Source organism: Dasypus novemcinctus, chromosome 11, assembly GCF_030445035.2.
Source record: "Dasypus novemcinctus isolate mDasNov1 chromosome 11, mDasNov1.1.hap2, whole genome shotgun sequence".
Lineage (NCBI taxonomy): Eukaryota > Metazoa > Chordata > Mammalia > Cingulata > Dasypodidae > Dasypus > Dasypus novemcinctus.
In genome coordinates this window covers 71,420,264-71,443,625 of record NC_080683.1, presented here as the reverse complement: position 1 = coordinate 71,443,625, position 23,362 = coordinate 71,420,264, and the positions used below count along the sequence as shown (strand labels likewise).

At 39.2% G+C, this 23,362-nt stretch overlaps 1 protein-coding gene across 4 annotated transcripts in view; it reads right to left on the bottom strand.

The window, feature by feature from the left end:
- Nucleotides 1-22,642, bottom strand: part of KLHL32 (kelch like family member 32) — a 255,100-nt gene extending 232,458 nt beyond the window's left edge. Inside the window, exons 1-2 of one of the 4 annotated variants that reach the window (XM_058307167.2) lie at nt 22,523-22,642; nt 21,742-21,971 (exon numbers count right to left, since the gene is read on the bottom strand). The gene's annotated coding sequence lies outside the window, so the exon portion shown is untranslated. Of the gene's footprint in view, nt 1-21,741; nt 22,342-22,522 lie in introns of those variants that run through there. The other 3 variants (XM_058307168.1, XM_058307170.2, XM_058307169.1) reach the window with 3 other exon arrangements.
- Between the last annotated feature and the right edge of the window lie 720 nt (nt 22,643-23,362).

Genomic DNA, 23,362 nt, shown 5'->3' with positions numbered 1-23,362 from the left:
GACTATGAGAAGACAGTTCTCCCTGGGTCTCACATTTCTGCATGTATTGTGAGCAGAGGCATAGACTGCGTTTATTCCAGCTCTCTTTTCAAGGAAGTTTATACGGCAAGACAGACATGGCTTCTCTTCCTAGAACAAAGGGCAGGCTCGCTTACAGCTTTGGACAATAGATAGAGCATCTCATTTTGCAGGAATGGGCAGCACGCATGCTTACTTTAGTACTTTGTCCTTAACCCAGGAGTCTTCTGTCAGCATGAAACTGTGACAGATTACCTTTCTAGTAGAGTAAAATCTGAGACGCTTTACTATTCTTGATTATATCAGAGTGAATTGTAATTTTAAGTTGAAAAACCTTGTTACAACACTTAAGAAAAGGAAGCACAATGGCACCATTATTATCAAGGAAATGCTAGAATAATATATTTTATTTTCAGACACTTGATTACCTGAGGTATATATTATGAAGAATCAATGGGATTCATTCAGAAATCCAGTGGAGGGAAGGAATTGGGCAGCGGGAGGCACATATTCAGTATCAAATTATATTGTTCACATATTGTCAGCAAGGACAAATGACCAACATCAGATCCTTTTCAGTTCTTACAGGGGCAAATAACAAAGAGCAGCAGGGCAGTGAGTACAAAAAACGGATAGGAGCAGTGTCATTAGGGAAACAAAAATGGTCAAGAAAAGGAAATTGTTGAAGTTAATTTTTATCATTTCATACCTTTCTCCAGAGTCTACCCAGTTATCTGCATATATGGTCAGTCTCACCCAAAATACGGTGACATTTTGATTTTCTACTAATGCGCAGCTCTTTCATTCATTCAATCCACAAATGCTGGGCACGATGTTAGGCCACTGGTGACAAAGTCAAATAAGACCAATATTCTGCCCTCAGGATGCTGTCGAATGTGGAAAACACCAGAGTAGTCAAATTGTCCATTACTTCAGTAAATATTTAAAGAAATCTTACTATTTGTCACACATCATTTTGGGAACTTGGGATACATCAATGAATTGAAGAGACAAAGACCCTTACCCTTGTAGGATTACATTCTACAGAGGGAGGGAGACAAGCCGAAAAATAATAAAGATATTAAAGAAATTATTAGAAGGTTTAAAAGGAATAAGATCTCAACTAATACTTGTGAGAAAATAAAATGCTGCTGTCACTTTGGAAAACACTTTGACAGATTCTTAGAAAGCTAAACGTAATCTATGACCCAGAAATTCCACTCCTAGGAATCTATCTAAGAGAAATGAAAACATACATCCACACAAAAACATGCACAAGAATGTTCAAAGCAGTCTTATTCATAATAGCCTCAAACTCTTCCAGATGTCCACCAAATGATGAATGTATAAATAAAATGTGATGTAGTTGTACAAAATACTACTCAGCAATAAAAAAGAATGAACTACCAATGCAAGCTATAATATGGATGAACTTTTAAAACATTATGCAAATTGAATGCCAGATGCAAAAAACTACATGGAATGATTCCATGTGTAGGAAATTTCTAGAAAGGGAAAATTTATAGGTTCAGAAACTGATCAGAGAACAGGGGTAGGGGAGGATTAACTGCAAATGGGCATGAGGGAATGTTCTAAAATTGGATTGTGGTGATGGCTCCATAACTCCATACATTTACTAAAGATGACTGAGTTGTACAATTATATTGGGTGAGTTTTATGGTATATAAATTATGTTTCAATAAAGCTATTTTTAAAAAGTGATAAGGGCTGTGGAAAAGAAAAAGCAATATAGTGTAAGGTGAATAGAGAGTGAAGGGGTTGGGATGATGGGAAGGCTGCAATTTTAAGGATAATGATCACAGTAGGCCCCATTGAAAAGGTGACAGTTGAGAAAAGTCCTGAGGAGGTGAAAGAATGAGCTCAGAGGATAGAAAGTATAGAGGGTACTGGAGGTCACTGTAAGGGCTCTTTTGTTCTTAGAAGTGGAAGCTGTTACAATTTTGAGCAAAAGAGTGACTTGACTCCTTTATGTTTTAAAAGGATCATTCTGGCTGCTCTATTGAGAAGGGTCTACAGAGGGCAAAGGAGACCAGTTGGAAATCTGTTGCAGTAATTTCAGCAATAGATGATACTGTCTATGAAAAGGGAGGTAGCAGAGGAGATGGTGAGAAATGGTCAAATTCTATGTATCCTTTGGAGGTAGAGCTAACAGAATTTCCTAATGGATTAGATGTGAGATGTGAGAAAATGAAGCTAAGGCTTGGGGCCTAAGCAACTAAAGATGGAGAAGCTCTGAATACGGCAGTTTTGGGAGAAGAATAAAAAAGCGTGTATTGTGAACTTTGCTACTAAGCTACATCATATATGCCCAAATAGCTTCATGTTATTTCAGTTACCTTCTTTCTTAAAGGCCAACTTCATTATTGGGCAGGTTTCCTTCCAGGACTTTCATTAAGTGAAGTATGTTTAGAGAAATGAATTGGTCATGCAAAATACAGAAATGTCTGTTTAGAATTTTGATTCTGCCAACCATTTATCTTCTTATAACTTCTTGATTATATTTTTAATGACATTATACTTAACCTGCCTGGAAGATCCATGCTGCCCATCCAAGATAACCAATATAAAACAAAGCTACACCAAACAGTAGCCACCAGGCTGACAGTGGTTCTCTTTAAAGGGACCAGGCAAGCTGGGATACATTAATGAAGGCCACCTCCTATGAACAATACTGGCATTAATGCAAAACTTAAGCAGCATTACAAAAAAGTATCAAAATTCAAGATCAATCTCTCTGGAGTCTTCTTAGAAAGCTCCTGTGAAGAGATAAGGGTTAAAAAAAAAAAGGTTAAATGCCTGTCTAGAGATTTAAATAATGTCTACTCTCATTTGTAAATTTATTATGTGTGAGTGTTTGGTTCCCTCTTACTCATTCTGCACATTTAGCCACAGGACTTCTCCATGTGGTCATTATCATTAGAAATACACATTAAACTCAGCAGCTGTGCCCAAGGCCATTACTTCCCGTAATTTGGCACAGATGGCCAAAAAGATGATTGGGACCAAACGGCCAAATGCTAACCAATGCTGTAGCCTCAAAATCACCTGACGGTAAATGGAACTTCACAGTTAGATAATACATTGTCCAAGCCTCACACAGTAGTATCTTCTTTTAAACAATAACAGTACATATGCTCTCTCTCCTTTTTTATGCTGTCCTTGGCAGAAAAGGCAGAAAAAATTCCAACCTAATTCCAAATTTCTAATTCCAAATACACACAGCATTTTCACCTAATTTTCGAGGGAAGGGGAATTGCTCAATAAAGCAATTCCAGTTATTCAATGGTCATTCTTCAGGTTAAAAGACTATTTCTTCAACTGAAAAATATTCCTAAGTATTAAACACTTTCCTGCAACAGGGATGAAGCTGATTTTTACATAACTCAGTATCAGAGAAACTATCACAATACTTCAAAAATGACTAAATTACTCTGGGCAAATAAACAGATATATATCTGTTCTTTTCTCATACTCACATACCTCAAAATGACTTCTCTTAAAGATAAAGTTCAGCAGCATCCTTGCCTTAAGCCTGATCATTTTTGTAAAGATCTGAAATTCATTTATAATTTTACAAGATGTCTAATGGCAAGGTTTCTTTTGCCTTCTTATCTATATACCAATATTTAACAGTTGGGTAGTTCCTCAAAATGATGGATAATCAAGTATTTTTGATGCTTTCAGATCATGATAGTTAAGAGGGTCATGAAATGTCAGGAAATTTCCTTTAGTCAAAAAAAATGTGTGCACACATGCACACACAGATATATACATAGTCATACTCTATTTCAGCATCTCTAAACACAGAATGTTAACTTAAAACCTTTCAAAACCTGCAAAGCACATTCTGAACTTTCCCAAAAATAAAGATCAAACTACAATTAAAAATTGAAACCCTTCTGGCTATCAAAATTCTGCCAGAAGAATCTATACTCTATGGCAGCAGTTCACTACCAATCAATGGCTCCTAAGATTTCATCCCCAGCAGAAATAGCATACTCACATGGCTTATATTATGCCACGTAATCACTACTAATGCTCTAAATTTAAAAATTTGATTTAATCTTATGCAGAAATGTACATTTTTAAATAAATACAGCTACTTCAAGGTTGGACAGTGAAACGAGGACATATATAAAGATGCTTTCTGGGAAGCGGACTTGGCCCAATGGATAGGGTGTCTGCCTACCACATGGAGGTCCGCAATTCAAACCCCGGGCCTCCTTGACCTGTGTGGAGTTGGCCCATGCGCAGTGCTGATGTGCACAAGGAGTTCTGTGCCATGTAGGGGAGCCCCATGTTCAAGGAGTGTGCCCCGTAAGGAGAGCCGCCCAGCGTCAAAGAATGCACAGCCTGCCCAGGAATGGCGCTGCACACACAGACAGCTGACACAGGAAGATGATGCAACAAAAAGAAACACAGATTCCTGGTGCTGCTGATAAGGATAGAAGCAGTCACAGGAGAACACACAGTGAATGGACACAGAAGAGCAGACAACTGGCAGGGTGGAGGAGAAGGGGAGAGAAATAAATAAAAAATAAATCTTTAAAAAAAAAAGACACTTTCTAAAAAATAAAATAAAATAAAGATGCTTTCTGCAACAATCCACCTGAATACTTAAACTAATTTGAGTGGACAACTGCAACCTCTGTTTTAGCAGTAAAGATGTCAATCCCATATCATGAATTCTATTCATTTGGGATACCTGCTTAATACAGAATTGCCTGCAATGTTTAAATGCCTACTGAGTAGCCAGAGAACAATATGACCTCAGAACTGATTTAACCTGCTATTTTTTGGTAAGTGTGAAGAAGAAAGCTGAAGCCAGAGTCAGGCATCACAGTTGATAATTGGGACCAGGAGGCAGGAGGCAGGAATAAGAAGCAATGTGTGTGTAGGTCACTACACTCTAGAACCACAGCTCCCAAATTAGGCTGATCAGAATACGGAAGGGAGAGTTTTGTTTTGTTTTTTAATACAGAAATGGGCCAGCTCCAATGCAGATTCTAATACAAGTATAGTATAAATAGGAATCTATATTTTTAAAACAAACTTGCATCATTGTGAGGATCAGCCTGGCCTGCAAAACTCTATGCTGAACTTGTTTGTAGAGCAGTAATAATACGTAATGTTCTAATGCCAAGTCCTGGAAAGGCCAATCAAAAGCAGTAACAGAGCACTTTTACTGAATATATTTTATTCTCATAAACAACTCCAGGAGAAAATTAAGATTCCTAATGTTATCCCAATTATAAATTGAGAGAAGGAGACTTAGGCACAGAGATCTGAAGTCAAAGTCATTCCAAGTCCCAGTGGGAGAGATGGAAACTCAATGAATCTAACTCCACGTACCTTGGTCCTCCCAATCAACTCCTCTGGCCCACCCCAGTGTTACCTCACTCCACAGAAATACTACAAGTGAGGGATTTTCAGTGCTGCTGTGGGGCTGAAGCAACCACAAGTAAGAACTGCTCAAGAAAAGGCCTTACCAACTCTGGTGCTGCCCTTAGGTAGCCATGTAGTTGGATTTCATCCCCAGTAGAAATCCAAGCCATGGAACTACAGCTGGCTCCTGCAAGATGACCCTCTTTCCTAGCTGAGATATTGGTAGGTGCTGGGCTGCCACATAGAAAGAACCTCTTCTGAAATTCTAAATGTGCTCCCATCCCTGAGATTAACTGTGAGGTTCCAGATAAGGAGAAGAGAGGCACTGATCCTAAGAAGTTTCTTGAGAGCAGTGATATGATATCTAGCCTTCTACAGATGTTTATCTGGATCAACAGTTTAGTCACTGTCATAGTGGGCTCACTAAATATTGAGATCCAAGAGTGCCTTTCCACCCTTGCCTTCTGTCCATTCATTAAAAAAAAAAAAAAAAAGCCCCTAGCCACTGATTGGGGTGCTGCAAGTTTGCACATGAACGAAGAATGAATGGCAACCAAATTGACAGTCAATCACAGGGTATGGTTTTTCAAAAAGAAGCCAATATAGAGGAAGAAAAAGAAACTCCAAGAATACAGTGCACACCCCCTCTCCCGCTAAATACAGTAATCAAGGCACATATTTAAAGGATCTGGTAATTTCATGTCTCATTAGGTCCAGAGTAAAGTACACCCTTATTTTCAAAGGTGGCGTGTAGGGTTGATGCTATTACATAGTCAAACCACACAGCTCTTACCTCAATTCCATGCTCACCAAACTCTTACCCGTAAGGAGAAAATGCACTGGCCAAAGAATTCCAAACACATCTACAAAACCCTTCTCAGTTACATATGTTGCATATATTAATATTCTGTGTGAAAGCAAGTAATATATTTTAATAGTTATAAGTTAACTGCAGACTTCTGATGAGCAACATTGAAATGTAGAAATCAAAAATGGACAACTTTGTGAAAAACGACAAGGTCAGAAAAAAAAATTATAATAAAACCCTACAGATGACACTAAGATCCACAAATTAGAGCGTCAGTAAAAAGTCAAGTTCAAGGCTGTGTAGAAAGGCCTAAGGGCTGTGCATGAGTTTCTCAAATGACATTTGATCAATTAGGAAGCCACATCTGTGGCTGATATTAAATGCCTTTAAGAAATGATAAATGGCTTTGACCCAAAGCTAAAGAAGATAAGGTGTGCCCAAATTAAATCCGATTGTAGGCAGTTAATGTTTTTATAGAGGGAAAAACAAAACTTACATTTCATATTTCTTTAGGCTTTGAATTTTTAAGAAACCAATCATCTGTATCAGCTCAAGGACATCAGTCTGGGAAAGACCAGTGAATCTTTTTGCAGCCAAAGGGTTATTTGATTATATCTACACTACTGTTTCTCACAAGAACATTTTTTTTTTTAAGTCTCCTTTCAGGGAATGTCAAACAGAGTAAATGAGAAAGCATGTCAAAGAGAGAACTTATCATAATAAGTCTTTTCCATTCAGATATCCACCTCAATTACAAACCTAAATTTCCAAAATAATAAGCATAGCTTTCACTTGAGGAGTGGCTGAACTTATTATCCTCATATTTAAAGTAGTATTTTTTTCTTAGTAATATTCTATTCCATACCTTTGCTGAATTTCATGTGAATTTCATGCATACATAAAACCGGACACTGGTGTCATCTCCAACTACCATATTACTCACCCTAGATTTTATATCTCACTGCCATCAATATTCAATATATACAGAACCCCTCCCCTACCCCACCCCTTTTTTTTTACTATATTCTCTTCTGGATTCATAAAAGTAATGAAACAGTTGGTCTTTGACAAACAATCTCAAATTTGGCATTAGAAATTCCCTAAGCCTGTGTTATTTTGGGTAACTAATATTGCTTACCACTACCAAAACCAATCTGAATTATTAAACTGCAACACATTGAAAGAAGCACTGATATTAAAAAACAAACAAATAACAACAACAACAACAACAACAAAGAAACTGAGCACATTCTGTACAAAAATAGTCTTTTCTGTAAGGATTTGTTTTGTGATACAGGGTTTGATGAAAACAGAAATAAGCTTGGTATATGAGTTCCTAAAATATACTGCTCAGGCTAATTCTCTATAAAAGCTCTTCCTTATCTCCTTACTACAAGAGTCACTGGATGCGGTGGGCTGCTGGTAGCTCCCACTGCTGCCCAGGTCACTCCTTAAAACCACTAACTGGTGGGTGACATTGAACAAAGTCAAGGCAGACTAACCTCATCTGCACTCTTAGGTCATCAGAGAACCAAATGATCCTGAAAAGCAGAAAAATTTCTCGACCATTTGTGAGGGTAAGGAGTTGCTTGGCAGAGGTAGAGTAGGGGGAGAGGTACGAGGTGCAGGAAAAAAAAATTAACCAGACAGTATTTTCTTTGGGAAGGCTTTAACCTTTTTTGCTCCACAGACCCCTTACTAAGTCTACACTCTACTGTGTACTATTTAATAAATCACACCCACACCAACACGTCCCCAAAAGAAAAATGTTTTTTTGAATTTCAATTCAAGCTCATGGACCCCTTGTCAAGAACCCCTGCTTTAATCCGCTCTGACTTGAAAGTGAATTTGAAGAGTTCTTTCTTTGAGCCTGGTGAGCTTCTGACCTTTTCATAACATTTACATAATGCGGCTTGAAGGGAAACCCCCCAGTTGTCTAGAATCATGTAGGCACCTAGAAATTGGTCTCACAGAAAGACTAGGAGGTCTGTACCCACCAGGTACTTGGTGCTGCTCTTATCGTTTCCTCAGGGGACCCAAAGGGCAGCTCTCGGCTTTTCACAGACGGGGGACTCCTGAAGAGATCCTGTAAGAAAGCCCCAGGGGGCTGCTAGGCAGGAGGTAACTCACCCTCCCTCCCTCCCTCTTTTTGCCCTGTAGCCAGGCTGGGGCTCAGGAGCTGCAGGAAATGGGGAAGGGGCTGCCAGGAAGAAAGATATGGGTCACCCCCCAGCCCAGCCCAAGCAGCCCCCTGCTTCACTGCAAGCTCCAGAACGTGAAGAAGCTGGACCCTCTCTAAGACTGGCAGACCTGGCTGAGACACTTCACATGGTACATGAAAGGTAAATGTCCACCACCCTCCTTGTGAGCAAGGCAATTGGGGGCTGGGGGAGGAAAAGGAAAGGAAAGGAATTAATCATTTATATGCACCAGGCATTGTGGTAGATGTTTCCTGTGGATATCTCATTTAATCTTCGAATAGTCCAGTAAGTCAGGTAATTTTACGGATAAGGAGACTGAGACCTAGAAGGGTTATGTTACTGGACTGTGCATCACGGAGCCAAGAAGTATCAGATTGAGTATTCAGATCCAGGCTCCACAGCTCATGTTCTTCGGGTGGTGCCATGCTACCTTGCACATACAATTTTAGAACTAAAAAACTCATACATAAAAGGCTTTAAGTAATGCTTCAAAATGAAGTTCCAGAACATATGTCATAAAAAAATGGCAAAATGCCTCCTTCACTGTTCTTAGCATCTCTGTTCCACTAGCACTGAAAGTGTTCCCACTGAAGAAATCAGCCAGGAGGAGATTACTTATTCAATCAATACCCTGTATGCCAAATGGCTGTACCATCACACACACAGAAAAAAAGCCTTGCTTCCGAGTAACTGGAATTAGCTCCTCTGGCATGGAAAGTAGAATAGATTATCCCTCAAATAAACATGTAGGAGAATGTCAAAAGTCCATGAAAACAGCCAAAAATTTTGCTCCTTCATTTAAAAATATTCTCTTCAGGTTGGTGATTTCAATCTTGCAAGGGGAAAAAAACTATTTTAGACAAACTTACAGCTTTCAATGCTTTTTGCATTGCTGCAAAAATATTCTGAACTATTCTGACTCCAAGTCAAGTTGGCAAAACGGTTTTCTTATGAACAGTTCTTCTAAATGTATAGTGCCATATGCCTAAGTCAAGTTAAATTAGAGGCACTGATGTTCTGTGATGTGAACTGTACAGGGCAAGGACACGAGAAGCATGACGAAAGTTGACTGCTTCCTCCTGCTTAGCACCTCTTTGGGGAAGATCCTGGCAGGAAGGTTCTGGTAATGAAGGAACTGATTTGTAATGACAGAACTAGAGAAAGGGCGAACAAAATGAATTCCATCTACTAATTCCCCATATGAGAGAAAGTAAGATGTTCTAGGATAAATTCTCAAGTTCAATTCTTGAAATTGCAAGAAATCCTGAAATAAGAACCAGGTATACGTTCACTATATATTTAATTGTTCATGTATGATCATATATAAATGATATAAAGATAATACTAATAGGGAAGGTTAGGGGAAAATAATTTGGCTAGTAGTAATATTTTGACAATGCTCTTTAATCATTAGTTTAAAAAGTTTAACAACAATGTAAGGTGTTGGTGTAGGGTGAATTATGAGACTCCTGTATGATGTTATATATGTTTGTTTTGTAAGTTCACAACTATTACTATACACTTATTGTTTATGTGTGTTTGTGTGTGGGTGATATATTTCAATAAATTCATAATTTTAAAAAGTAAAAAAAAAAAAAAAAGAACAAGTTACATAAAGAGGGAAGTGGGAGAAGTACTGCCTGACAGAGACACGGCCAAGTCCAACGCCACAAAACTAAAAAGCCCTGTTTACATCTTTTGTTCATAATATTTTCCAATGCTTGCTAAACAATGCCTATAAAGAGCACATCATGTTGGCTTTTATTGTACTTGCTGGGAATTGAAATCCCTCCGACTTTAAAGTGAAATCCTATCATGTCAAATCTGTCCAATGCTAAATTCGAGCTGTGGCCGGTTTTCTCACTTATTTCATCTTGTTAGCTTTGCACATCATTTCAACAGGTAGCTCCCCAGCCCAGTCACTGTAGATCTAGTATTTGAATTCAAATCTAACTAACACTTGTTTATCACTTTCCTTTTATAGCTTCATTCCCAACCAAAGGGAAGAGTAGTCTACATTTATCTGTCACCAAAGACCTCCTTCCAGGTTTCAGGACAGCTTTTCAAATAACTAAAACATTTCCCCTTACCTTGTCCCACAGATAATGAGACTTCATCAGAAATGCATCTAACATTAAAACTTCCTTCCAGAACTCCCCAATAGCAAACTGTTTAAGTTTGCTAAAGGCTGCCAAGGCAATACACTAAAAATGGGTTGGCTTTTACAATGGGGGGTTATTAGTTTATACGCTTACAGTTCTGAAGCCATGAAAGTGTCCAAATCAAGGAGATGTTTTCTCCCCAAGCTGCAGCTGTGGACAATCAGACACACGGTGGTGTTTCTCCCCTCTTCTCTGGGCCTCACTGCTCTTAGCTTCTGGCTTCAGTAGCCTCCTCTCCACATCTGTGTTCCATTGATTTCACCTTCTGGATCCCGGGGTCTGTCTCTCAGCTCCTAGGAGTTTTTCTCTGTGTCTCTGCATATTTCTCCCATTTACAAAGGACTTCAGCAAGAGGATTAAGACCCACCCTGGGTCACACAATCAATCAAAGGCCCCTAATTGAAGCAATTAAATCCCACCTACAATAGGTTTACATGCACATCAATGCATTAGCTCTAAGGAAATGATCTTCTGGGGTCCACTCAGCTTCAAACTGTCACACAAGCCCTAGTTAATCTCTTAGAAGGGAAAAAAACCCAAAAACAGACTTCTCTCTGTAAGTGCCTCCCCAACCTCCACATCTACATGTTCTTTCATCATCTAATTTGTCAGAACCTCTTCTTTCAATTTTGAAAATCAATGTATCTGCCCATTTTAATCGTATTCATGTAAATATCAATATACATTCCTTCCACAGGAAAGGAAATTTTATGCCAGACAGTGGATGTTAAGAATACAGACACACCATAGTAGTTAATGGATGTTTACTCTGTGCCAGACTCTGTGTAGACAACATAAAACCTGGTTCATCCCTTGCCCTCCTCTCTGTCTCCTTCATCAACTCCTTCTCTACAGCCCCTCCCATCTACCTCCAACTCTATCCTCTTGCTGCGCTTCCTCTTTGAGACCTTATTTCTTCCCACTGCTGGAGTGAACCCTTCAACTACAATCATTAGATTACCAATATCAGATATCACCAGCATTATTCTCTCATCCCACATTTCAAACTGAGTGTCTGACAGAGGCTGCCTCCTTTCAATAACTAAAAGGATCTTTATTTAATATGATCAGACTAGCCGTCAAGGTTTAACACTAATCTCCCTCCTCCACAGGGACTTACCTGATCTCCACACACAAAAAAATTTTTTTTTACGTTTTCCTCTGTCTGTGCTTTCATGGAATCTTATGTCTGTATTTTAGCATTTAACACATAACTGTCACTAAGTCACAACTATGTACGTGTTTGTGTCATCCATTGGATAACAGAAAAAGTAGAAATGGGATTAATTGTGAAGTGAAAAGAGCAGCTGAGATTGTTTTTTTCCATTGATCCATATTTTAAATCTCCCATAGTCTTGGATTCTTCATCTGTGAAATGAAAATAAGATGCCGACTTTATAGAGATATTGTGAAGACAATATGGAAAGTAGCATATTGAAGGTGCTCAAAAAGTGAAAGATGCCAGGAGCAGCAGTATTTGCTTGCTATAAATTCTTTAGGGAAGAATCTATATCTACACGGCATCCAACCAGGATGCATTACTTTAGTACTAGCTAACAACAGCATGGATCTTTGTCAGGGTGCATGGATTTACTTTTAAAGCATTCTTCCAGTGGGTGACTTTAAATAAAAGAACCATTAGAAGTCACTGTTCAAAAGCTTTGGCTTTTTTAAAAACTACACCTCTCCTGATCCAAAAGACAAACCATGTGAAGAAAATAACATCCCTCTCTGGCCACCATGGTTGCTTCAGTGGAGTCCATGCATCTCTGTAGCTTTAGTAGTGGTAAGCAAGAGAAAATGGCCACCCACACTGGGTACTGCCAGGAGGGATCCCTCTCCCAGAAATGATTTTCCAGAAGGCAAAGACAATTGATATGCAGGGGCTATGGGGAAAATGAAACAATAGAAAACACCGTACAGGAATGCAAATAAGCAACACCTGGTGATAGAGCAGTTTCAGTTCTTTAAGACAGTTCTATCAGAATAGACAAGCATACCATACTAATCAATGTGTATCTGCTCCCCACTTTCCATGAAAATGGAAACTTATCAGACAATCAGAACATTTTCCTTTGTCCTATATAAGCTTCCCCCTTTCACCCCCTCACTGGAGCTCCTTTCCCCATGCATTCTGGATGCTCAATCTATGAATTGTAAACTGCTCAAATAAACTCCCATAAACGGTAACTTGCCTAGTATTTTTTAAACAGTAGAGCATGAGAAAGAGGCAGCTCCTGAAAAGGTATTTGCTTCATTACAAAATGCTGTTACTAAGGAGTAAACAGTATTTCCTATGCCAGAGTGCTGGGACTATATGTCCCTTTGAGTTCCCATTTATGTTTTTGTTCCCTTGGAATCATGTGGTATTCTGTGGTGGGTTTTAACTAACTACCTAAAACCCTAATAGGAAATTTTCATTGAAAGGCCCAGTATGCTCCTTTTTCTAACCAAGTATGCCACATCTTCCTACAATGACAGGTATTCAACTATCTTTCTATACTCCTCATTTCTATGCCAAGAAAAAAATTAAACCAGAAACATAAGAAATGTTAAACTATAAACACTTCTGATTCACTAGATTAAAAAATTCCTATATTGGAGCCCTTCTTGCTCTTTTATTTTCTCCGAGGTATAGAGAGAGACTTAGGAAACCTCATAAACAAACTTGGATCTGTTCTTTGAAGAAAGCCTGTGGAACATTTTTTTTTTCCTCTCATTTTTTTTTTTATTGACTTTGTAATAATATTACATTAAAAATATATATGTGAGGTCCCATTCAACCCCACCCCCCCCCACCCCCCCTCCCCCCCCCCCAACAACACTCATTCCCATCATCATGACACATCCATTGGATTTGGTAAGTACATCTTTGGGCACCTCTGCACCTCATAGACAATGGTTCACATCATGGCCCATACTCTCCTCCATTCCATCCAGTGGGCCCTGTGAGGATTTACAATGTCTGGTGATTACCTCTGAAGCACCATCCAGGGCAGCTCCATGTCCCAAAGACGCCTCCACCTCTCATCTCTTCCTGCCTTTCCCCATACCCTTCGTCCACCATGTCCACTTTTCCCAATCCAATGCCACCTCTTCTATGTGGACATTGGATTGGTTGTGTCCATTGCACCTCTATGTCAAGAGGAGGCTCAGATTCCACATGGATGCTGGATGCAATCCTCCCATTTTCAGTTGTAATCACTCTAGGCTCCATGGTGTGGTGGTTGTCCTTCTTCAACTCCATCTTAGCTGAGTGTGGTAAGTCCAATAGATCAGATTGTAGGTGCTGGAGTCTGTTGAGGCTCAGGACCTGGCTATCACATTGTCAGTCCAGAGATTCAAATCCCCTAAATATATCTTAAACCCCAACATTAACTGCACCTCCAGCACATTAGCATGAAAGTCTTATGAAGGGAGATCCCATCTGAGTCCAGATTCATCACACATAAACACCATTTCCAAAGAGGGGCCATCTGCCCTGGTAGTTAACCCCATCAGCCATGACCATAACTCCCATGGGTCTCTTTAGCCCTCAAAGGAACCAATATCTGGGGGTTGTATCTGCTTTATCTGTCTCTCTGACTCTGCTCAGTTGTGCATGAGGGCAATCCTTCTGCCAGCCTCCAGACTCTTTTTTAGAAACTCGTAGCCATATAAACTCATTTCTCTTTTCCATTTCCCCCTTGCTTTAGGTCAAACAGCATTTTAAAGTCATGGTATTTTATGTAGACATGGATATTCTGCTGATCCGCATTGAACCTTCCGTATAAGGTCATTTTCCAGTTGCATCATCAGTTGGTAGTTGATAGTGGTCCCTCGTTGCCAGGGAGGCTCATCCCCGGGTGTCATGTCCCACGGTGGGGGGAAGGCATTGCATTTACATGCTGAGTTTGGCTTCGAGACTGGCCACATTTGAGTAACATGAAGGCTGACAGGAGGAAATTCCCAGGCACAATGTTGCTCTAGGCCTTGTTCTTATTTTAGGTTTATCAGCTCACAAGCATAGTCATTAGCATCAGGGGCTCACTGTTGAACCCTCACTCCCTCCCGGTCCCCGCCACTGTACTTGGGAGACTGTCGCTGCTCCCCTAGGGACAGCCTGTGGAACATTTTAAAAGAGATTTTAACATCAAATCTGAAATTCCTGACCACTCTTACAATGATGGACATATGTGTTCCCATCAGTATTTTATTAAAAATAGTAGCTTAGAATTGGAAGAGACCTCAGTAGTTACATGGTCATATAGTTTTTAAAAGTTGAGGATATTTCACATAAAAAAAAAAAAACTAAGTTTTTCTTGAAAGAGGAATTTTTAAGAGCACTGGGCAGCAACAATCAGCTGCAGCTGAGAAGGACAATGGACCTTGGTTTGCACTTTCAGAGACCACAATTTCCATCCCTCTCCCCATTCCTCTACGCCTCACCCCTGGCCTGCTCCACTCCTTGATCTTATCTGTTAGACCTCTGGCACACATCTGAAATGCACAAGCAGGATTTTTTTAAGAGCCTGAACTCACGCTTCCCCCTTCACTAGTTCTGTGACATTGGAAAGTTCTTTAACCTTTGAGTCTCAGGTCCCAGAGCTTTAAATTGAATGTAACTCACTGACCTCACAAGATTGTCATGAGGATAAAAAAGCATACAGAAAGGGCTTTGTAAACTGTAATATAAAATGCTTGTCATTATTATTCATTTTCCAACATTGTCCATTGCAAAAATTCCCTCTACCTTCCTCAATAATTTTTTGGCTTCCTTGTTCCTCCTATCATTATACTTTGCATGACAGTTTAAATTCCAAATGAAAAGAATTCAGTATGTTTCCTTGCCTCATTTAGTAAGTGGTAGAAAAGGTGAACAAATAATAGAGGAAAGTAAAGTGAACTATTGAATGCCATAGGTAATTTCTGTATGTGATGAAGGTATGAAAACAGTGCAAATGTAGTTACTGGATTGCTGATCCCTTCAAATGCTGTGGTTTAAGTTCCCCCACTAGGCACTTGAGATCTCAAGGCAAAAATGATCTTAAGAATTAAAGGCTTCTGTAAAAAAGAAGCATTGATCTCCTTTGTGTGCCTTCACTCAAAGCTCCAGTAAAGGACTCATCTAGTCCATCAAAAAAAAGCAACAGGGTCTACAAAGCTTCCTCTCCATACTTCATTATGAGCTCTAAAACTCAGAATCTGGAGTATTAAATGTTACAAATTTATATCTATTTACCGATGATACAGATATGGATGTGAATGTGGATATAGATATAGCTGATATAGACATAGATACATCTCCAAAAATCAATAAGAGATTTTTAAGATCAGTATCTCCTTGGAAAAGGGCAGTAGTGCAGAAAAATGCACTTGAATAATGATACAGAGGATATAGGAATATCAGCAAAAATATATATGTCATGAATGCCATCTTATTCTTTTAGGAATTCACTAATATATTTTCCGGTTCTGGTCAATTAACAACAGAAAATCATCCTTGAATGGGAACCACAATTACAAGGAACCACAATTATAATTATAAATCTTCTGCTTTTAATGTTAAGATATTGACCCCTAAGTAAATAGGAAAATATAATATGGAAATGGGGGAAGAAGGAATTTAAATTGGAATCTGCTTTTTTTAAAAATTCACCAAAATGGTAGTAATATATGATTCAACATATAATCTATTGAAAAATTCATTTGACAAGCCCTTTTTTTTTTGGCTTATTATATCGTAGAATTACCTCTTTTCTTGAAGTTGAATGAAACTGTCACCTGAATATGGATTAATGAATGTCAAGTTATTACAAGGTACTCAGTGTATATTTTATTTTAAAAATCAAAATAAATAACAGCATCACTTAAAACACCAGTTCTATGGAGGGAATTAGGAACAGTGTACATGTATGCAATTGAAGTCAAGTTAGTATCAAATCAAATATGACTGTTATATATTTAGGATGTTAAATTTTAACTCCATGGTAACCATAAGGAAAATATATGAAAAATATATCAGATACAAATGAGAAGGGACTCAATATGGTAAACACAAAAAAACAAATAAATATTTGAGTAGTAGGCAAATGAAATGAAAGTAGGCATTAATGGAAGGACTGAGGGACAAAAAAAGGTATGACTTACAATAACTAATAACTAATGGCAGAAAAAAGTCCTGCATTATCAGAAGTGACTTTAAACGTAAAGTTGATTAAACTGTCCAGTCAAAAGGCAAAGACTGGCAGAATGGATAGAAAAGCATGATTCAACTATAAGGTGTCTAAATGAAACTCACCAGAAATTCAAAGACAAAAATCGCTTTAACATGTAAGGATGGAAAAATATAAATACCATGCAAATAGTAACCAAAAGACAGATGGGGTAGCTATAGTAATAACACTTTAACAGAGTGGGCATCACCATCCAAAAACCCTCAAGATTGACGAATGAACAAACATAAGGGGAGAATGCAAATATAGACTAAAGTAGTCATATTATTATTCTAGTAATGGAAGAACTTGAATCACTGATATAAGGCAGTTGTCAACAGAGTTTCTGAGGGGAGGGAGAGGGAAAAATGGGTGTAACATGGGACATTTTGGGAACATTGGAATTGTTCTGCATGACATTGCAATGACAGATACTGGCTATTATGCATTTTGTCAAAACGTATAGAATTGTGTGGTGCAAAGTATAAACCATAATGTAAACTATAGTCCATGGTTAGTAGCAATGCTTCAATATGTGTTATCAATTATAACAAATGTACCACACTAATAAAAGATGTTGTTAATGGGGAAAATACCGGAGGGGAAGGAGGTGGGGTATATGGGAATCCCCTATATTTTCAATGTAACATTTATGTATCTAAAGCTTCTTTAAATAAAATACACTTTAAGAAAAAAACAATTATTGGGGGCAAAGATGGTCATTATATATTGAACAACAGACAATTCAACAAGAAGGCATAACAATTATAAATATATATACACCTAAAAACAGTCTCAATATTAATGAAGCAAATACTGTCAGGTATGAAGGGAGAAAGAGGTAATTCCATATTAATAGTAGAAGACTTTAATACATCACTTTCAATAATGAATAGGATATCTAGACAGAATATCAATAAGGAAATACAATTTGAACAATAGTCTAACCCAACAAACCTAATATAAATACATAGAAAGAGAGAAAGAGAGAGAGAGAGACACTCAACCCAACAATGACAGAAGACATATCCACTCAAGTGCACATGGATCATTCTCCAGGATAGATCATATCTTAGGTGACAAAACAAGTCTCAATAAATTCAAAATTACTGAAATCATGCAATGTATCTTCTCCAACCACAATGGAATGACACTAGAAATCAATCACAGAGAGAAATGGAAAATTCACAAATATGTGGAAATTAAACAATAAATTCTTAAATAATGGGTGAAAGAGGAAATCACAGGGGAAATTAGGAAAGATCTTGAGGCAAATGGAATTGAAAACGCAACATACCAAAACTTAGGAGATGCAGCAAAGGCAGTGCTGAAAGGGAAATTTTTGGCTCTGAACGCTTACATTAAAGAAGAAAGATTTCAAGTCAGAGACCCAATGACACAACTAGAACTAGAAAAAGAAGAGCAAACTAAACCCAAAGTGAGCAGAAGGAAGGAAATACATATTAGAATGGAGATAAATGAAATAGAGAATAAAAATATAACAGGAGGAATCAAGGAAACCAAAAGTTGGTTCCTTGGAAGATCAAGAAAGTTGACAAAAACTTTAGCTAAGCTGATGAAGAAAAGAGGAGAGAACACAAATAACTACAATCAGCAATGAAAGGGGAGACGTTACTACTGACCTTACAGAAATAAAAGGATTATAAGAGACATACAACTGTATGTTAACAACTATATAACTTAGATGAAATGGAAAAAATTCCTAGAAACTACCTATAGTGATTCATGAAGAAACAGAATATCTCAACAGAGCAATAACAAGTAAAGAGATTTCCAAAGATAATCGCAGCAACAGATGGCTTCACTGGGGAATTTTACCAAACATTCCAAGAAGAATTAACATCGATCCTGCTCAAACTCTTCCAAAAAACTGAAGACGAGAGGGAACCCTTCCTAATTCATCCTACAAGGCCAAAATCACCGTCATACAAAAGCCAAATAAAGATTCCACAAGAAAAGTACAGACCAATATCCCTTAAGAATATAGATGCCAAAGTCCTGAACAAAATACTAGCAAATTGAATCCAGCAGCATATTAAAAGAATTATAACCATGATCAAGTGGGATTTATCCCTGGGGTGCAAGGATCAATATAAGAAAATTAATTAATGTAACACGCCACATTAAAAAAAAAGGGAAAAAAACACGATCATCTCAACTGATGCAGACAAAGCATATGACAAAATTCAGCACCATTTCTTATTAAAAACAGACAGAAAATGAGGAACAGAAGAAAACTTCTTCCAACATGATAAAGGGCATATATGAAAAATCCATAGTTAACACTATACTTAATGGTGAAAGACTAAAGGCTTTCCCTCTAAGTAGCTGAGGAACAAGATAGGGATTCCTACTGTCACCACTGTTATTCATGTTATTCAACATTGTACTAGTAGTTCGAGCCTGAGCAATTAAGGAAATGGAAAAAAAAAGAAGGAAGGAAAGAAACGAAATAAAAGGTATCCACCAAAATGGAAAGGAAAAAATAAAACGTTCCCTATTTGTAGATGACATGATTCTATATACAGAAAATCCTGAAAAATCCACAACAATTCTCTTGGAGTTAATACATGAATTCAGTAAAGTGGCAGGGTACAAGGACAACATTCAGAAATAAGCAGTGATCCTATGCACTAGAGTAATGAATAAGCAATAGAAAAAAATCAAGAAAAAAATTTCACTTATAATAGCAACTAAAAGAATTAAATATTGAGGAATAAATTTAACCAAGAATATAAAGAACTAATACACACACAAAAAAACTATAAAACATTACCAAAAGAAATCAAAGAAGACCTAAATAAATGAAAGGATATTCTGTGTTCATGGACTGAAGACTAAATATTGTTATGATGTTAATTCTACCCAAAGCAATTTACAGATTCAATGCGATACCAATAAAAGTTCCAACAATCCTCTTTGCAGAAACCAAAAAGCCAATCATCAAATGTATATGGAAGGATAAGGGGCCCTGAATAGCCAAAGCCATCTTAAAAAAGAATTTGGAGGATCACACTTCCCAAGTTTAAAACTTGGTACAAAGCCACAATAATCAAAACGGCATGGTCCTGGCACAGTAACAAACATATAGACCAACGGAATTGAATTGAGAGTTCAAAAATAAACCCTCACATTTATGGGCAATTGATTTTTGACAAGAGGTCCAAGGCCACTTGATTGGGAAAAAACAGTCTCTTCAACAAATGGTGCTGGGAAAACTATCTCCATTTGCAAAAGAATGAAGGAAGATCTCTATCTCACATCATATACAAATATTAAGTGAAAATTGACCAAAGTCCTAAATATAAGAAACCATAAAACTCTGAGAAGAAGCAACAGAGGAAAAAATAGATAAATGGGACCTTATAAAAATTGAATACTTTCGTGCAATGGGCTCTATAATGAAAGTAAAATGACAATTTACACAATAGAAGAAATAATTGTAAACCACATATCTGATAAGGGCTTAATATCCAGAATATACAAAGAAATACTTTAACTCAACAACAAGAAAAACAAAAACCCAATTTAAAAATGGGCAGACAACTTGACATTTTCCCAATGAAAATGTACAGATGGCCAAAAAGCACTTGAAAAGATGCTCAACATAATTAACTATTAGGGAAATGAAAATGAAAATCACAATGAGATACCATTTGACACCCACCAGAATGGCTACTATTAAAAAAAAATAGAAAATTACAAGTGTTGGAGAGGATGTGGAGAAACAGGAATATTCATTCATTGCAGATAGGAATGTAAATTGGTACAGCCACTGTGGAAGACAGTTTGGTAGTCTCTCAGAAAGTGAAGTATAGAATTACCGTATGTCCTGGTAATCGTATTTCTAGGTATTTACCCAGTAGAACTGAAAGCAGGGACTTGAACAAATATTTGCATACCAATCAATGTCATAGTGGCATTATTCAAAATTCCCAAAAGAGGTACACAAACCAAGCGCCCATCAACCAATAAATGGATAATCAAATGTAATATATACACACAATGGAATATTATTGAGCCATAAAAAGGAATGAATTCTGATCCATATGACAATATGGATGAACCTTGCAGACATGTTGAATGAAATAAGCCAGACACAAAAGAACTAATATTGTATGATCTCACTGATATGAAATAATTGGAATAAGAAAACCTACAGAATCAGAATCTAGAATATAGGTTACCGAGGGAGTGGTTGGGTGTGGGTAATAGAACGTTAAGGCTTAAAATGTACAGAGTTTCTATTTGGGACAATGGAAAAGTTTTGGTACTGATTAGTGGTAATGGTAGGAAAACATTGTGAAGTAATTAACAGCTTGAATTTAAAATTAGCATGTAGCTAAAAGGGGAAATTTTACATTATATACATATGGTACTAGAATTTTTTTTTTTAATTTTAAATCCATGGAACTGCACAACACAGTGAACCCAACGGTAAAACCATGGACTACAGTTAATTGTACAGTTATAAAATGTGCTTTCATCAATTTTAACAAACGTACCACACCAATGCACGATTTCAAAAGGGTGATATCTGGGAATCCTGTGTTTTATAAATGATTGGTCTGTAAACTCATTTCTCTTAAAAATAATAATAAATAAATGAAAGAAAAAGAAAACCATTTCTTTCAATAGATGTCCCAAGGCTAATGTTTAAGCAAGTCTCCTTGGCAACCAAGGTGCAGGGTACATATCGGGCTAGAGAGAAGAAGCGAAGGGGTGGGGGAGCAACTCCAGGGTTGGTAGAATAAGTAATTCGAGTAGTAACTGCTCCCGCTAGACAATGCTGGTTAAGGCTGCATGGGTTGCATGCCTCTGAATTTTCAGTACCGGGTCTTGCCCCACTGGCGCACCAGCAGTCTCCCACCCTCTCCCGCCGTCTGCAGGCACTAAACCCGAAGAGATGACAAGGAGAGAGACTGGCTTACCCGATGGGGTGAGCGGTCTGCTGGGTTAGGTACCCGAGGCGGCAGCGCAGGGCACCGGGCTCTCCCTGATGCACAATGGCACTGCTTTGCCCCACGATGCTGAGGTTAAGAGACACTGCAGTAGCTTCACTCTGTCGATTTGGGGATCCAGTAGTGCAGAGCGATCGCGCTAGCGCATGTGTTTTTAAGTGCCTGCGCGTTCCCGGACTCTCTCGTGGGGAAACTGTTTCCTAGTAAATAAAAAGCACCAGCCAGCACAGCAGGTGGCGCGTCCAGCTCGCTCAGCTCCTGCAGGCAGGAAAGCCTAGAGACGCGCCTTCGCAGCCCCTGGGGCGGGTTCGGCTGGCGACGCGGCTCCGCCCCCTCCCGCCTCCGGCAAGCCAGCGCGCACGTCCCTCCTCGCCCTTCTCCCCCCACCCCAATCCCCCCGCGGGAGAGTCAGCTCGGAAGCCCTACTCTTCCACTCTCCCACCCCCGCCGGCGAACAGCGCGCACGGCACCCCCCCCCCCCAACTCCGCTTCCGGAGAGGCAGTGCAAACGCCTGCCCCCCAGCCCCGCCGGCGAGCTGCACGCAGTGCCCCTCGTCGCCCCCAGCCTGCTAGCGAGCTTGCGCGCACGCTCCTTCCTCCAGCCTTCCCCCGCGGCGAGCCTGACCGCCCCGCAGCGCTCCTCCCCGCCAGCGGCGGGCAGCAAAGCCCCCAGCCCCTGCCGACCCCCACTGCCGCCTGCGAGCGAGCGCGCGCCGCGCCCCCGGAAGCCCCTCTCCTCGCCCTCCGACACCTGCGCTTCGGGGCCTCGTGGTCGCGTTGGCAGCCCGCAGTCACAGCTGTGGCCCCCGCCGCGACGAAGACGACCCAGTAACCCAGCCTGCTCTGCTCAGACTCCCTTTCCAGGACTGGCGGGCGGCCTGCGCGAACGGACGCCGTGACCCCAACCTGGTGTGCCCTCAGCTTCCTTCTCCCGATCTCAACTAATTTGTAAAGTTCAAGTTGCCCCTCCTTCCTAGCGACTTCGTTGCTGGGCCTGCAGTGACCCTTCTTAGGAGAATATACTATGGCTTCAGGGTAACTTTAAGAAATGATGGGGGTCAAATCCCTTCAACTCTCAGGGATGGACTGAGTCCCCGAACCTGAGAAATAAAAAAGGGTATTTGCTTAACAGCCTTAAAACTGCAAACAGACGACTACCCCCAAAACATCACCGTTAAGTCCAGGGCCTGGCACACTCTTGTACCATTTGGAAGTCTGAGGATTCATATCATTCTTGTCTACAACATGCTGAGAAAACGCAGACTTAAGCAGAGTGGGTCATTTTAATAGGTAAATATTCCACCTTTGGGGTGAAAGCGTTGGTCAGATGTGAAGTTAAGCCAACAGGAAACAGTAGATGCTAACGCTTAAATTGGAGTAAGCTGTGCTTTATAGTAGCTCAGAATTTAACTTTACTGCAATGATGGAATTTCACAGAACGTTAAATCTCATTTCTTCTTAGAGGTTTGTGTTCTTCCAAACACTTGGGCTAGGATCAGTGCCCTGATTATTCTGAGGAGTCCTTAACATTCTTAACGAATCTCAAATCCATGGCCCAGGAATTGTTTTCGGCTTTCAGATTTAGGATTTC